Raw genomic sequence first — 15,594 nt, forward strand, 5'->3', positions numbered from 1 at the left:
GGGATCAGCACTAACCCCTGAGGACAGGGGCTGCACAGCCTGAAAGGGAACGGGCGGCTTCCCGCTCTCCCTCGTGCTCCTCGCAGGTCAGTTGCAAGGACCGGGCAGGATGTTGCAGCCGCTTGCCCGGCCGGGAGGATCCTTAACGGGCAGCGGCGGCTGGAGCTGTGGCGGCTGTATGCCTGGTCTGTAATTAGCTCGGACAGCTCTGGCTCAGAGAAAGAGAGAAAGAGAGAGAGGGGCAGCCGGGCTAGATCATAATGAGATCATCTGGGATTAGAAGGACCGGACAGGAGGAGGAGAGGGGAAGAGGAGGAGAGCCCAGGCCTCAGCCTGCTTCAGCACCACACTACAGAGGTGGGGTAGAGTAGGGAATGGGGTAGAGTAGGGAACGGGGTAGAGTAGGGATGGGTAGGGCTGGTCAGTGGTTGGTTGAGCCTGGTCTGGGCTGTACAGCAGCATGAGCCCTGGCAGAGTGGTAGGGAGCCGCAGTCAGAGGCCCTAATGAAGAGCAACACCAACAGCCCAGGTAATTAACACAATCCCTGTCCCCCACCTTTACCTTTATATATCCCTCCCTCCCTCCCTCTCTCCCTCCCTCCCTCTCGTTACACTGCTATTGTCATGGAGGCTCAGTACCGGTACGTGTACTGTGGGACACGGACAACATGTCTCCATAATACTCTGTCTGTTTACGTTCTTAGGTAGCTCTCCTTTACCAAACACATTCACATAGCCACAGATCAGAGAACAGAAAGGTCCAGTGAGGTATTTGATATAACTAATTGGTTGTGGTGATGAATGAAATCATACCCCAGAGCTGCAACTAACAGACCCGCCCGTCCCCACGTTCGTTGCAAAAAAGTGTAAAGGTAAAATTACTTTAATGAAGAAATGTTTTTGCTGTCCGCCGTGTAGAATGATTCAAATATATATGACGTGGAACATGGAGCTGTTGCCAGCTTAAAACGATCTATTTCTCACTATCATTAGAAACAACACGAAAATGAAGACGCTTCACAAAGACAGTGCCAGAGCACACCGATAATGTGAGATTTTTTTCTCCAACCAACAAAATCTTCGGGCCGGGAATTTTCCAAATGAGAGACGGGGCTAATGATCTAGTGTTGGAACCTGCTGGCTGGAAATAATGAGGAGGGGAGACGGACGCTGTGAAGTTCAGAAGGGCGTGCTCAAAGTTTAACACCGACAAACTGTGGGGGAGAGGTCGAGAGGTCGAGAGGTCAGACAGAGGTGAGGGCGTGTGTGTGTGTAAAACAATGTGTGTGCAAATGACAATACTCTATATCAGCAAGCAATCAGGCCAACTGAGGAGGTATAGAGACAGAGAGAGAGACAGAGAAACAGACAGGAGTGGGACTTACTTGTGTGTAGTGAGCTTCTTGTTGAGGTGTTTGAAGTAGGCCAGCTCGTTCCACACCGCATCGCTGTTCTCCTGGCGGAGCTGCCACGGCTCTGCCCGCTGCTGGGTCCTGCCCCTGCACCCACCCACCCACCCACCCACCCACCCACCCACCCACCCACACACACACACACACACACACACACACACACACACACACACACACACACACACACACACACACAAGAACACAGGGGAGAACAGTTAGTACCATACCTAGCAGCCCCTGGTCAATTCACATCGGGAGAACTGTTGTTATTTAGACATTTGTAGCCGTATTCAAATGAGCGGCCTTAACTTTGATACTTCAGTGGCAAATCAAGTGTACACACACAGTTGGTGTTAGTTAAATCCCAGGGCAGTGCCCGAGTGGCTAGGCTGTGGACTGCAGAGCATTCCCAGTGTGCCATGTAGATGTAAATAATGGCTCAAACACACCCAAACCAACACACACACACACACGTCACTTATGAATACTTAATGACACTAATACACGGTGGCGTGGCAGACACACACCCACCGCCTATTTCCCCTCGGCCCCCCAGTATCCTCCTCATCAATCAATCCCAGCCAACCCACCCCTCCACCACCATTTAACTCCCATCAGTCCTTCATTTGAACACTTCTGGTGCAAAGACACAGAGACATCAACCATCTAACAAAGAAGAAAATGAGAGACTGCATTTTGTCTCTCTCTCTCTCTCTAATTTTCAATCAATCAAAGAACAAAGGAGAGGAAATGGATTCCGAGGTAGGCGAAACCAGGGTTATATCTATATCGTCCAGGGTTTCTTTCCCGTGGTCATTATGGGCTATGTAGACGCCGCTCTGCCACGCTAATACCAGTTAAGACCCCGTTCCTGGGAGTGGGAAGGCAACGGGAGGAACAGTACATTTTCTTTCATTTGATACCGCTAATGCCCCTGTGAGCAATTTGGAGCCCTTTAACTTGTGGTATGGTGCCGACTGTGCGGTGCTGTAGTGTGTCTGAGCTGTCCTGTGATCCCCGGGTTTCTTTCCCCGAGAGCAAAGACTCTCTCTCTCTCTCTGATACATTGAAGAGAGATCACTGGAACTTCCCACAACAAAACTTAGACACTGAGGAGTATTCTGGATGTATTCTTGGGGAGAGTATTGCGATGCAAAGTGCATTTCTCTACACTGTGTGTTGTATGCAGGAGCAAGCCCCTACAGCCTGCCGTCCTGTGGATCTGATCAGACAGACCTGCTACCAGGGATATGGACAGAACGCTTATCTTGTCCGCTCCTTTAAGCAATATTGTAGTTGAGGTAGCCTAGCAGTTAAGAGCATTGGGCCAGTAACAGAAAGGTTGCTGGTTCGATTCCTCGAGCCAACTAGGTGAAAAATCTGCCGATATGCCCTTGAGCAATGCACTTAACCTTAATTACTCCAGTGAAAGCTGCTCTGGATAAGAGCATCTGCTAAATGACTAAAGGGTAAATGTGTAAATGATTCACACCGTCTTCTGATCGGCCGAGAGAAGCATTTAGATCTTCAGGGAGTGCCTAGGGGGTAGGGACTAGGAGTCCATTTTGGATCCAGCACCAGTCCAGCCCTCAGTGCTTCCCCCCAGCAGTCAACTAGTTTCCGTTATTAAGCAGCAAGGAAACAGAAATGGGAGAGCACTTTATTCACAGAGAAGACTCTCCGGCTAATTGCTTTTAATTCGAGGGGAATCTGTTTACGGGCGCAACTTTGATCAGACTGCAGACGTTTTAATAACCTTTCATTTATTTACTCATCCCGTCATCCCAGTCTGATTAAAACTTTCTTCTCTCTAATATAAATGAGAAGTTGGGCTTTTTCTGCTCTTTTATTCCGTTTGGGCGCGTCTGGTTGTAATCATGAATGACAGTGCTGTTTCTCCGGAGCGGTCCAGCCCGACCGTGTGTCGGCTGCATGTTGATGAGGAGAGAGAGTCCAGGGCCTGCAGCTGTGCTCTGATTCGCTGGTAGTTACCCTACTTCCTACTTCCTGCTCCAGTGTCCACTCCACCCACACACACTGGCTGTGTCTGAAATGGAACGATATTCTCAAAATAGTGCACTACTTTTTAACCAGAGCCTCAGGTGAACTATAGGGAATAGGGTGCCATTTGGGAAACAGCCACTGCACTCACTGCACATCAACCCAGACCCATAGAGCACCAATAATAACTCAGTCCCTCAATAAGTCACTCTCCTGGAGAAAGAAACCAGATGAATGTGAGGGTGGCAGCAGCAACATGCTGAAGAGGAAGCACAAACTAACGCTACTAATCCTAATGGTTTCACCTGTCATAATGGGGGGAGGAGGTGGTCTATTCAATTTAAACTCCAGAACAGAATAAGAGGCAGGTAGAGGTGATCTTCAGAACAGTTTACACCCCCCCCCCGTTTCAGTCTAACACACAAAGGGAGGGCATAAAAGAAGCCCCTCCCCACCCCCACCACTTTCCCCGAAAACAATCAACACAGCGTGGAGGCAACTGGGAAATCCCTAACAAGCCCAAAATGCTATGAGAGTGGACGTTTTCGCCCCTGACTTGTTAGGCCTGATTCCAGTGTTTAAGTGGTTTCTCCATTGTCTCCCCGTTCAGACTGGCATTACCCCAGTGGGTTTGGGACTATTTAAGGATGGATATGAGAGGTTAACCCATCCAAGTGAATGCCAACGATCATAAGGCTGAGGAGCTGCCTGGGTGGCGCCATCAAAGGCTGAGGATGAAAAGGGCAAAGCTGCATATCGTGTCAATTCTGTCTCCTGTGAAATGATGATGCCAATATGCAGGTGACAGGTCAGTCTGATGGCGTACTGGTTGACTGTGTATTATGAATCACCAATTCCCTGTTTGCAACAAAACTGCTTTATAACATTTAAAATGTACCTTTTTAATATGACTTATTGCCAGAAGAGGTTACAAACAGAGAAAAATATCAGACAAACCTATTTTTGTCCTGCTAGCAAAGTGTGCCCTCGTTTTCATCAAGATCCTCCAACAACAAGGAGACAACCACACACACCACACTTTCTTGATAACCTGCTAAAATGTACAGACGGGCACAAATGGTGTTGTTTCCAAGTGATGCTCTCTTCGTTCTCTCTGTCTGTCACACGCTCTCTCTGTCTGCCTGTCTTTGTTCCGTGCTGCGCTGAGCAGCTCCTAGCCGAACGGCGGGGAGGTGGTGGATGGTGAATACTCGCTCTACTTTCACACGGCCTCACGTTGCAGCCGCTGTTTTCTTTAATTAACCCGGGGAGAAAACAGCTGACAGGGTCAACACGTCAGTCCCGTGTGGATACCAACCCCACATACGCTTCTATTAGTTAGTGTTTTAAAAGGTTCTCCTCGCTGCCTGAAGCTTTGGGGGAGGAAGTCAGAAAGAGGGAGAAAGAGTGTGTGTCACGTTAATGACATTTGCCGCCACGTTGCCCTCTTTGTGTGAAAACCCCGTGGTTTAAATCTAGATCAAACCAAGGGGATCGGAAGAGGAAATCACTCCCATTTCAAATCACCCCCTCTCCACCTCGTCCCCCGTCCCTCCCCAGGAGTTTCTCAGACACCCTGTCCCCTCTATAACGGACACCTTCAGCCTCCTGCCCTCAAGTCCTAATTGATGCCAGGGGAAGAAGGAGAGAGAGAGAGAGAGACAGAGAGAAACAAAGACAAACGCACAGTGACTCAAACGCTAAGCAACGAAATTGATTCGCTTAAAACCAGTGAAGCTTTTTCAAAGGTAAAGGTGTAATCCTCCCACACAGTAGGTCAGGTGATGCCATGTAACATAAAGAGTAAAGGTCATGGGAGTATTTGAGAGCGTTTCAGTTGGGTTCTGATGTGTTCCAGGGGGTTCAGAAGGGCTTAACTAAAGAGAGGAGTTACGCGCCTTTAAAACACTCCCCAAGGCAAGTTCATATTAACTCCAGGCTAAAGGGAAAGGATTGTGACATGGTTTGAGCTGATAAAATCCAGGATTTTTTAAAAAGTCTGTTCTGGCTTGGTTACACATACCTAATAGTTCCTGGAACAATGTGAAAAAACAATATCCAAGCCAGCATAGCACGTTTCTGGTCGGCACCACTGTGTGGAAATGTGTCACCTGCCACTCTATACCAGAACGTCGGTCTGCCGCTGGGTAGAGGTGTCACCTGCCACTCTATACCAGAACGTCAGTCTGCCACTGAGTGGAAGTGTCACCTGCCACTCTATACCAGAACGTCAGTCTGCCGCTGGGTGGAAGTGTGTCACCTGCCACTCTATACCAGAACGTTGGTCTGCCGCTGGGTGGAAGTGTGTCACCTGCCACTCTATACCAGAACGTCAGTCTGCCGCTGGGTGGAAGTGTGTCACCTGCCACTCTATACCAGAACGTCAGTCTGCCGCTGGGTGGAAGTGTCACCTGCCACTCTATACCAGAACGTCAGTCTGCCGCTGGGTGGAAGTGTCACCTGCCACTCTATACCAGAACGTCAGTCTGCCGCTGGGTGGAAGTGTGTCACCTGCCACTCTATACCAGAACGTCAGTCTGCCGCTGGGTGGAAGTGTCACCTGCCACTCTATACCAGAACGTCAGTCTGCCGCTGGGTGGAAGTGTGTCACCTGCCACTCTATACCAGAACGTCGGTCTGCCGCTAGGTAGAAGTGTCACCTGCCACTCTATACCAGAACGTCAGTCTGCCGCTGGGTAGAAGTGTCACCTGCCACTCTATACCAGAACGTAGGTCTGCCACTGTGTAGAAGTGTCACTTGTCACTCTATACCAGAACGTTGGTCTGCCGCTGGGTGGAAGTGTCACCTGCCACTCTATACCAGAACGTCAGTCTGCCGCTGGGTGGAAGTGTCACCTGCCACTCTATACCAGAACGTCAGTCTGCCGCTGGGTGGAAGTGTCACCTGTCACTCTATACCAGAACGTCGGTCTGCCACTGTGTAGAAGTGTCACCTGTCACTCTATACCAGAACGTTGGTCTGCCGCTGGGTGGAAGTGTGTCACCTGCCACTCTATACCAGAACGTCAGTCTGCCGCTGGGTGGAAGTGTCACCTGCCACTCTATACCAGAACGTCAGTCTGCCGCTGGGTGGAAGTGTGTCACCTGCCACTCTATACCAGAACGTCGGTCTGCCGCTGGGTGGAAGTGTGTCACCTGCCACTCTATACCAGAACGTCAGTCTGCCGCTGGGTGGAAGTGTGTCACCTGCCACTCTATACCAGAACGTCAGTCTGCCGCTGGGTGGAAGTGTGTCACCTGCCACTCTATACCAGAACGTCAGTCTGCCGCTGGGTGGAAGTGTCACCTGCCACTCTATACCAGAACGTCAGTCTGCCGCTGGGTGGAAGTGTCACCTGCCACTCTATACCAGAACGTCAGTCTGCCGCTGGGTGGAAGTGTGTCACCTGCCACTCTATACCAGAACGTCGGTCTGCCGCTGGGTGGAAGTGTGTCACCTGCCACTCTATACCAGAACGTCAGTCTGCCGCTGGGTGGAAGTGTGTCACCTGCCACTCTATACCAGAACGTCAGTCTGCCGCTGGGTGGAAGTGTGTCACCTGCCACTCTATACCAGAACGTTGGTCTGCAGCTGGGTGGAAGTGGTACCACAGAAATAGAATTCTAGTAGAGTAGAATATGAAATTCTAGTTCTAGTAGGGTACTCACAGGCCCTGTGCGTCCTCCACCTCTTGGAGCTGGTCCTTGACCGTCCTGTAGTTGGTCTGGACGAGACGCAGGCGCTCGTGGCGTTTCTCATGGGCCCTCCGCAGCTCCTCGTTCTCATCCGTCTGCCGGCCAGAGACATACAGGAGGTTACGTTACACAATGTGGCCACGTCACACATGCAGTGCACAGGGAAATCAAATGATGTCACTGAAATGTGAAACCGGTCGGGGATTGGGAGTGAAAAGTTTTTTTTTTTAAAGTTAAAATGACTTAAATCTTACATTAAGAGCAGTGTATTTCCAAAAGATAGAAAATTGACCTAGAAACAGTGTAAATAATTGAATTACTGACAGTGTCACTCTAGTACGGAACTGTACAGCAGTGGAGGCTGGCGGGAGGAGCTATAGGAGGATGGGATCATTGTAATGGCTGGTATGAAATAAATGGAACGATATCAAACACATGGAAACAACATTTGACTCTGGCCCCTTCATTCCTTTCCAGCCATTACAATGAGTCCTCCTATAGCTCGTCCCACCAGCCTCCACTGCTGTACACCCCCCAGGTCAGATATAACTCTTGTTACTGTAACATGTAGCTACAACAAGGATGTGCTCCATTATTGAGGAAGCATCACCTCTCTCTGACATTGCAGTTCCTCTCCTTCTCTCTGACAAGTGTTCCTCCAGCATCCGAGGTTCGTTACAGGTACAGCATTAATATGGTCAAGTCAACCGGGAGAGAGAGCACTTTGAACCCTCTTCACACCACCCTCCTTCAGCCCCTCTCCCCTCAGCGGGATACTGGTCATTGACTGGGGTCACCACGCAATTCGGGCGGCAATGACTGACTATTTAAAAAAAAGAAAAGATTACAACGTGGGACTTTCAGGGGAGAGGAGGAGAACATCTAGATGCTCCTGACAGGAACGCCTCTATTATTCTGACCTTAACAGAGTGGAAGAAGAAAACACTTTAAAACAGGCAGGCTAGGGCTAGGGAGGGAGAAGAGGAGGAAAGATGAGAGAGACAGAAAGAGAGAAAGAATAAGAGAGAGAGAGAAAGAGAGCAGAGCAGGTTTCTGCTTGAGTGGCCAGGCAGTGCTGGGGAGACTTCTTGTCGAGAGCCTTTTGAAGGGAAGAGCTTGTTTACTGCTGATATGACACGGCTGCCCTGCAGAGAGGGAAATGTGAGCTCTGAACCCTGTTATTATTAACAAGGACAAAGAGAACAGAGAGGAGCGGGAGCGGCAGCACACACATGGACGCATGCACACACACACACACTTTCTCTCACACTCCACCGATGTGACAAGTATGGATTTTTGTGTACTGGTGAGAGATATTCACAGAGGACATCCGTTACACGGGCCGCCTTTACAACACAAAGCTCCCCAAACAAACGCAGCCTGGGTTTCTGCCTCTAATGAAAGGAGAGAGAACCACACACAGAGAGAGAGAGAGTCCTGACTGATTGATTGCAGAGGGGCTCTGGTCGGAGTGGCAGGGCATTAGCCACATCATTGCTTCCCAGGCCCCTTAGAGCTCCCACTGGGCCCCGGCCCCAACCCTGGTCATCACAGATCACACTTCAACCCCACCACCAGCAATCAATACTCCACAACACAACACACAGCCTGCTCTGGGTACACTGGCCCCAGACCCTAATCATCCAGCATGTATGTTCTCAAGCTGAAAAATAATTTGGTGTCTCTCAGACCTCAGAGAGAGACAGTGCTGTTGTTTACTTGTCTTGGAAGTGGCAAGTTTGTACAAAAAAATGAAATAAATAAAAATGGTTTGTTAGGATCCCCTACTGTTCAGTCCAATCACACTGGGTACACAGTATAAATTGTGTTCCCAATATAATGGGGTCAGTGGCTGTCTAATCTAAGATTAGAATAGGGGTTTGGGTTTAAGACTAGACATCCACTGCGCACACGTTTGTTTTACTATCTTTGTGGGGACCAAACAATTGATTCCCATTCAAAATCCTATTTTCCCTAAACCTAAACCCCTATTCCTAAACCTAACTCCTAACCCTAACTGTAACCGTAACCCTAAGCCTAAAACAGCCTTTTTCCTTGTGGACACCGGCGAAATGGCCCTACTTGTGCAAATGTTCCTTGTTTTACTATCCTTGTGAGGACTTCTGGTCCCCACAAGGACAGTAAAACCAAAAACACACACACAACTCTGTTAAACGCCTCTCAGTCCGCACTACAGACATGTAAATGGACCCATTAAATAACACAGTCATGCGTATCATCAGCCATTAGCATCAGTCTGAGTGTCTGTCTAGTATGTGATGTAATAGGGACACTTTAGACCTGACACCAAAATAACTGCTAATATCCCTGGCTGAGTAAAGAGACATGACCTCCATATATCTCTAGTGGACGGGGGGGAGAGAGAGAGAGAGAGAGAAAGAGAGAGAGAGAGAGAAACAGAGCGAGAGAGCAACAGAGAGAGAGAGAGACAGAGAGAGAAACAGAGAGAGAGAGAGAGGGACAGACAGAGACAGAGAGAGAGAAACAGAGAGAGAGAGAGAGAGAGAGAGAGAGAGAGGATTTTCCAGAGAAGATCCAGATCTCAGGGAATTAGACTAAAGTTCTCAATAGGTACAAAATTTACAGAGTACTGCACACACTACAATTACTTAGGTTTAAATATATAAAGTACTGCACACACTACAATTACTTAGGTTTAAATATATACAGTACTGCACACACTACAATTACTTAGGTTTAAATATATACAGTACTGCACACACTACAATTACTTAGGTTTAAATATATAGAGTACTGCACACACTACAATTACTTAGGTTTAAATATATACAGTACTGCACACACTACAATTACTTAGGTTTAAATATATAGAGTACTGCACACACTACAATTACTTAGGTTTAAATATTTAGAGTACTGCACACACTACAATTACTTAGGTTTAAATATAAGCTCAACTGGACACCTTCATGATGCAGTGAATGAACTGAGAGAGAAAGCACACAGGGCATTCTACGCCATTAAAAAACAAATTCAAATTGAAATACATATTAAAATTTGACTAAAACTAATTGAATGTATCGTTGAACCAATTGCACTTCATGCCAAAACAAGATTTCATCAAATGGGACAAACACCCCATTGAAACCCTGCAGGCAGAGTTATGTAAGATGCTCCTACATGTCCAGAGGAAAACTACAAACAATTCATGCAGGGCAGAATTAGGCAAATATCCACTGATAATAAAAACTCAAAAAAGAACAATTAAGTTTTGGAAACATCTAAAATACAGTGACCCCCTCTCATATCATTACCAAGCCCTGCAATGCCAAGAGCTGAGCAAAGAAAAGAGTCCCCTCATCCAGCTGGTCCTGGGGCTGAGTTCACAAACCTGTTCTACTAACACACTGAAGCCTCAGGACCAGAACATCCAATCAATCAGAATAAACCAAATTACAATACTGGCAAAACAATACTACATTTCTTATTGGGAAACACAAGCACAAAGCAAAATGCAGTGCTATCTGGTTCCCTGTAGAGGAAAGGCTGTGCAACCACTGCACCACAGCAGAACCTGAGACAGAGCTGCATTTCCTGGCAAAATGTAAATAATATAAAACAATTAGAGAGTGTTATTTCCCCAAATTTGAAACCCTTATTCAAGGCTACAAAGACCTCTCTGATGAGAATAGGCTACCCGTCCTGTTGGGGGAGGACGCAGAGAGCTGTGGGTTGGCAGTGCACTATATTGCTTTGCTGTCTACCATAAGATGAGGGACAGTGTCTGACATTGTTCAATGTATGGTTATTTTGACCCTTGGTTATTGTTGTTACTGTTGTCAATTTTGATTCTTATTATTTTAATATTGTAAATATCCAAAGTAATCTTTGGCAATATGTACATTGTTATGTCATGCCAATAAAGCAAATTGAATTGAAATTGAAATTGAAAAATTGAGAGAGAGAGAGCGAGAGGAAAGAAAAGAGAGACAAGGAAGAAGAGAAAGAGGCAAAAACAGAGACGAAGAGAGAAATAAGAGGGGAGAAATAATAATAGCACAAGAGAGAAATAAAAAGGAGAGAGAGGAGAAAGAGAGAGACCGCAGAACAGAGGAGAGTGTGAAGGTTAAAAGAGCGATGGAGCTGATTGGTTTATGGGGAGAGTCCAAGTCCTACCGCATCCTCTCCTCTCCTGCTGCTTCATTGCCCACACAGACGCTCAGCATTCGTGTGTATCAGTGTGTGTATGTGTGTGTGTGTATGGCACACCGTTAGGAAAGGTCAGAGAGGAAGCAGTCGGTAACAGTGGTGCAATTGAGCCGCTTAGAGACCATCAGCCTTCCCAGATGCTGGACCACGGGGAGAGAGAGAGAGACAGAGAGAGAGTCTCTGCTATCCCCTCCACTCACCTCTTATCAGGAGCAATTCACCCTGCTGGCCTCTCCAACACACACCAATCATATTGCAGAGATACTGTACCCACCGGCTGGTGTTAAAATACTATAAAGCGATACTCTGTTGTTACAAAACCAAAGACGGTCATCATTTTTAAGAGTTGAGACTGAGAATGTCACAGGTTGAGACAAGTCTAACACACAATACCCAGACACTGATGTGTGGTTGAAAGCTGGAGGCAGTCAGTCAGAACACACATGTGGGAGTCAGTCACTCTGCTGCAGCAGCCAGCCAGCCAGGCAGGCAGGGACATCTTCATCTCTTTTTCAGAGGCATTACTACCTCTCTGAGTGGTGATTACAGACGGTGATAATTGAGCCGTCAGGAGAAGGCACTGATGAGAGGGGGAGACAGGGGGCTGGCTGGGCCTCTGAGGGGAGATGGGAGGCAAGGGACGCGCGCAGGCAGATGCGTGACAGCCCTCCCTCGTCCTATCGGTGCGTTAGCTAACTCTCAGTAGTAGCGTGTCGTGGCTGGCGGCAGAGCAGTGACATTCACACATGACGGCCTGTCTGTCTCTGAATGGGCCTGATGATGACAATGAGGTCATATCAATACACACAGGAAACAGAACACAGGTACCTCTCACCTGGACCCACACTACTCAATGTGCTGGAAAGCATTAGGAGGAGGGAGAGAGAGGAGAGACGAGGGAGTAGAGAGAGTGGAAATGGGGAGAGAACGGGGGAATGAATAGAGAATAGAAAACAGAATTAAGACTAAAGAGACAGGAAGAAGAGAATTGAAAAGAGAGAGAAAATTACACAAAGAGAGAGAAACAGACAGAGAGACAGACACGGAAAGACAGACAAACAGAGAGATAGACAGACAAACAGAGAGAGAGGCAAACAGAGAGAGAGACAGCGAGAGAGACAGACAGAGAGAGAGCAAGAGACAGAGAGAGAGCAAGAGACAGAGAAAGAGACAGCGAGAGAAACAGAGAAAGAGAGAGCAAGAGAGAGGGAGAGAGAGAAAGAGACAGAGAGAGACAGAGCTGCATTTCCTATTACACTGTGACAAATACTCAGACCTAAGAGAATATTTCTTTCCCAAAATTATAATTCAATACAAAAAAATTGAAACTATAAAAGATGAAGAAAAAAATCTAATATTTATTGGGTGAAAAGCCAAAATGTGCAGTTTTGGCAGCCAAACCTGAGGGACAGCCAGTGAAAAGTGCAATGTAATGTGGATAATATTTCCCATCTTGTTTTGTTTTGTCTTTCATACCAGGTCATGTGTCTTCTCAGTCATGTTGACACTGGTCTACTACCGTTGCTTTAATGTATTGTTGTTCTGATTAATATTGTTGTTGTAGTTGTTGTTAATGGTAATCCCATGTCCACTACTACTATTATTATTGCTGTTGGTCACACCATTTATTTATATATAAATATATATATATTATATATAAATGTTTTTTCCTATATGTATACTTTGACAATGTAAGTAATAATGAACTTGCCATGTCAATAAAGTCAATTGAATTGAATTGTGTGTGAGAGAGAGAGAGAGAGAGAGAGAGAGCAAGAGACAGAGAGAAAGAGCAAGAGACAGAGACAGAGAGAGAGAGAGAAAGAGAGAGACAGAGAGAGAGAGCAGGAGACAGAGACAGAGAGAGAGAGCAAGAGACAGAGAGCAAGAGACAGAGACAGAGAGCAAGAGACAGAGAGAGAGAGAGAGAGAGAGAGAGAGAGAGAGAGAGAGAGAGAGAGAGAGAGAGAGAGAGAGAGAGACGAGAGAGAGAGAGAGAAAGAGACAGAGCAAGAAATAGAGAGAGCAAGATAGAGAGGGAGAGAGCAAGATAGAGACAGACCTAGAGACTGAGAGAGAGAGACAAAGAGAGACAGAGAGAGACAAAGAAAGAGCAAGATAGAGACAGACCTAGAGACAGAGAGAGACAAAGCGAGAGACAGAGAGAGACAGAGAGAGTGTGTAGTGTAGAGGTCAGTGAGGTTTGTACCTTCAGTCTGAGCAGCTCCTCCAGGTCATGAATCCTCTTTTCCACTCCTCTTCCTGACTCCACGCTGCTCGCCGGGGACAACGACCTGGACCGCTGCACCGGTGCACTCTGGGGGACGTAGTCATTCAATCAGAGAGAGAGAGAGGAAGGGGGTTCGGCTACGCGCTTCAGCAGGCTTTAGCATCACATTATAGAGACAACTAGTGCTCAATTAACAGCTGCACAACGGCTGTGTGAATACCAATAACACATTATATATGTTCATTTCACTTTTCCCTTACATACAGATACACACACAAGCTAGAAAGAACACACCCTCTGAACACACACCACACACACATACCATCTCTCCCCTCACACACACACATACCATCTCTCCCCTCCCACACACATACCATCTCTCCCCTCACACACACATACCATCTCTCCCCTCATACACACATTCCAGCTCTCCCCTCACACACACATATCATCTCTCCCCTCACACACACATACCATCTCTCCCCACACACACACATACCATCTCTCCCCTCACACACACACATACCATCTCTCCCCTCACACACACATACCATCTCTCCCCTCACACACACATACTATCTCTCCCCTCACACACACACACCATCTGTCCCCTCACACACACACACACCATCTCTCCCCTCACACACCATCTCTCCCCTCACACACACATACCATCTCTCCCCTCACACACACATACCATCTCTCCCCTCACACACACACACACATACCATCTCTCCCCTCACACACACACACACACACACACACACATACCATCTCTCCCCTCACACACACACATACCATCTCTCCCCTCACACACACATACCATCTCTCCCCTCACACACACATACCATCTCTTCCCTCACACACAGAAGACAAAAACCCAATCAGGGTACCAGAGGAATAAGGAAGCATCCCTCCACACACTGCACCACACGGAGCTCCAAAGGTTTCTCCCGCCACTGGCTAATGAGTATGTTCATTTACATGTACACTGTTTCTTTGACTGTAATGACGTCCCATTAGGGGACACTAAAGGGCTATAGATTCCAGGCTGCGCCGGGCTTCATTACCAAAAGGTGGGCAGTGGGGCCCCTTTAATTGCTCTATGAGGACCCCGAGGTTACACTTGATAGGACAACTGGCTAGTAGAAACTGCTGGGGGGAGAAAAAAGAAAGCTGCTCTCTCGCTCCTCCTTGAGAACAAGCACTCTCCGGTCCTGCTGTGTGTGTGTGTGTGTGTGTGTGTGTGTGTGTGTGTGTGTGTGTGTGTGTGTGTGTGTGTGTGTGTGTGTGTGTGTGTGTGTGTGTCTTTTCTTTAAAAATAAATAAAGAAGCTCTGGGAACAATATGCTGTTGGAATATGGAAACAGAAAGATAAGGATAGGAGCCCCTGTGGTGGGAATGTTGAGCGGAACAGATGGCGGCTAAAATATGCAATGTGACTAAATGTGCCGATGCTTCTTTAGTCTGGAGATTAGGCGGTAGCAAGAGTTTATAGGGAGGACGGAGGGATGGCAAGTTGGCTGACCCAAAAAGGACAAAGTGACATTGAATGGCAACCAGAGGTGTCCAAAGTGTTCCACAGGGATGCTGGTCCATGTTGACTCCAATGCTTCCCACAGTTGTGTCAAGTTGGCTGGATGTCCTTTGTGTGGTTGTTCCATTCTGGATACACAAGGGAAACTGTTGAACGTGAAAAACTCAGCAGCGTTGCAGTTCTTGAAACAAACCGGCGTGCCTGACACCTACTACCATACCCTGTTCAAAGGTGCTTAAATATTTTGTCTTGCCCATTCACCCTCTGAACGGCACGCATACACAATGTCTCAATTGTCTCAAGGCTTAAAAGTCCTTCTTCAACCGGTCTCTTCCCCATCATTTACAGTACACTGATTGAAGTGGATTTAACAAGTGAGGGACAAATAAGGGATCATAGCTTTCACTTGGTCAGTCTATGTCACGGAAAGAGCAGGTGTTCTTAATGTTTTGTACACTCAGTGTGTACTACTGTGACAAATACATTCCTCCTGGGTGTCAACGACCTTCAATTCAATAAAAAAAAAT

At 47.3% G+C, this 15,594-nt stretch overlaps 1 long non-coding RNA gene across 1 annotated transcript in view; it reads right to left on the reverse strand.

Moving 5' to 3' along the window:
• Positions 1-1,005: 1,005 nt before the first annotated feature.
• Positions 1,006-15,594, reverse strand: part of LOC123744195 (uncharacterized) — a 30,495-nt gene continuing 15,906 nt past the window's right edge. Inside the window, exons 2-4 of the long non-coding RNA XR_006770784.1 lie at positions 13,510-13,617; positions 7,083-7,204; positions 1,006-1,499 (exon numbers count right to left, since the gene is read on the reverse strand). This is a non-coding gene — a long non-coding RNA (uncharacterized lncRNA). The remainder of the gene's footprint in view (positions 1,500-7,082; positions 7,205-13,509; positions 13,618-15,594) is intronic.

This window comes from Salmo salar, chromosome ssa08 (genome assembly GCF_905237065.1).
Source record: "Salmo salar chromosome ssa08, Ssal_v3.1, whole genome shotgun sequence".
NCBI classification, from domain to species: domain Eukaryota; kingdom Metazoa; phylum Chordata; class Actinopteri; order Salmoniformes; family Salmonidae; genus Salmo; species Salmo salar.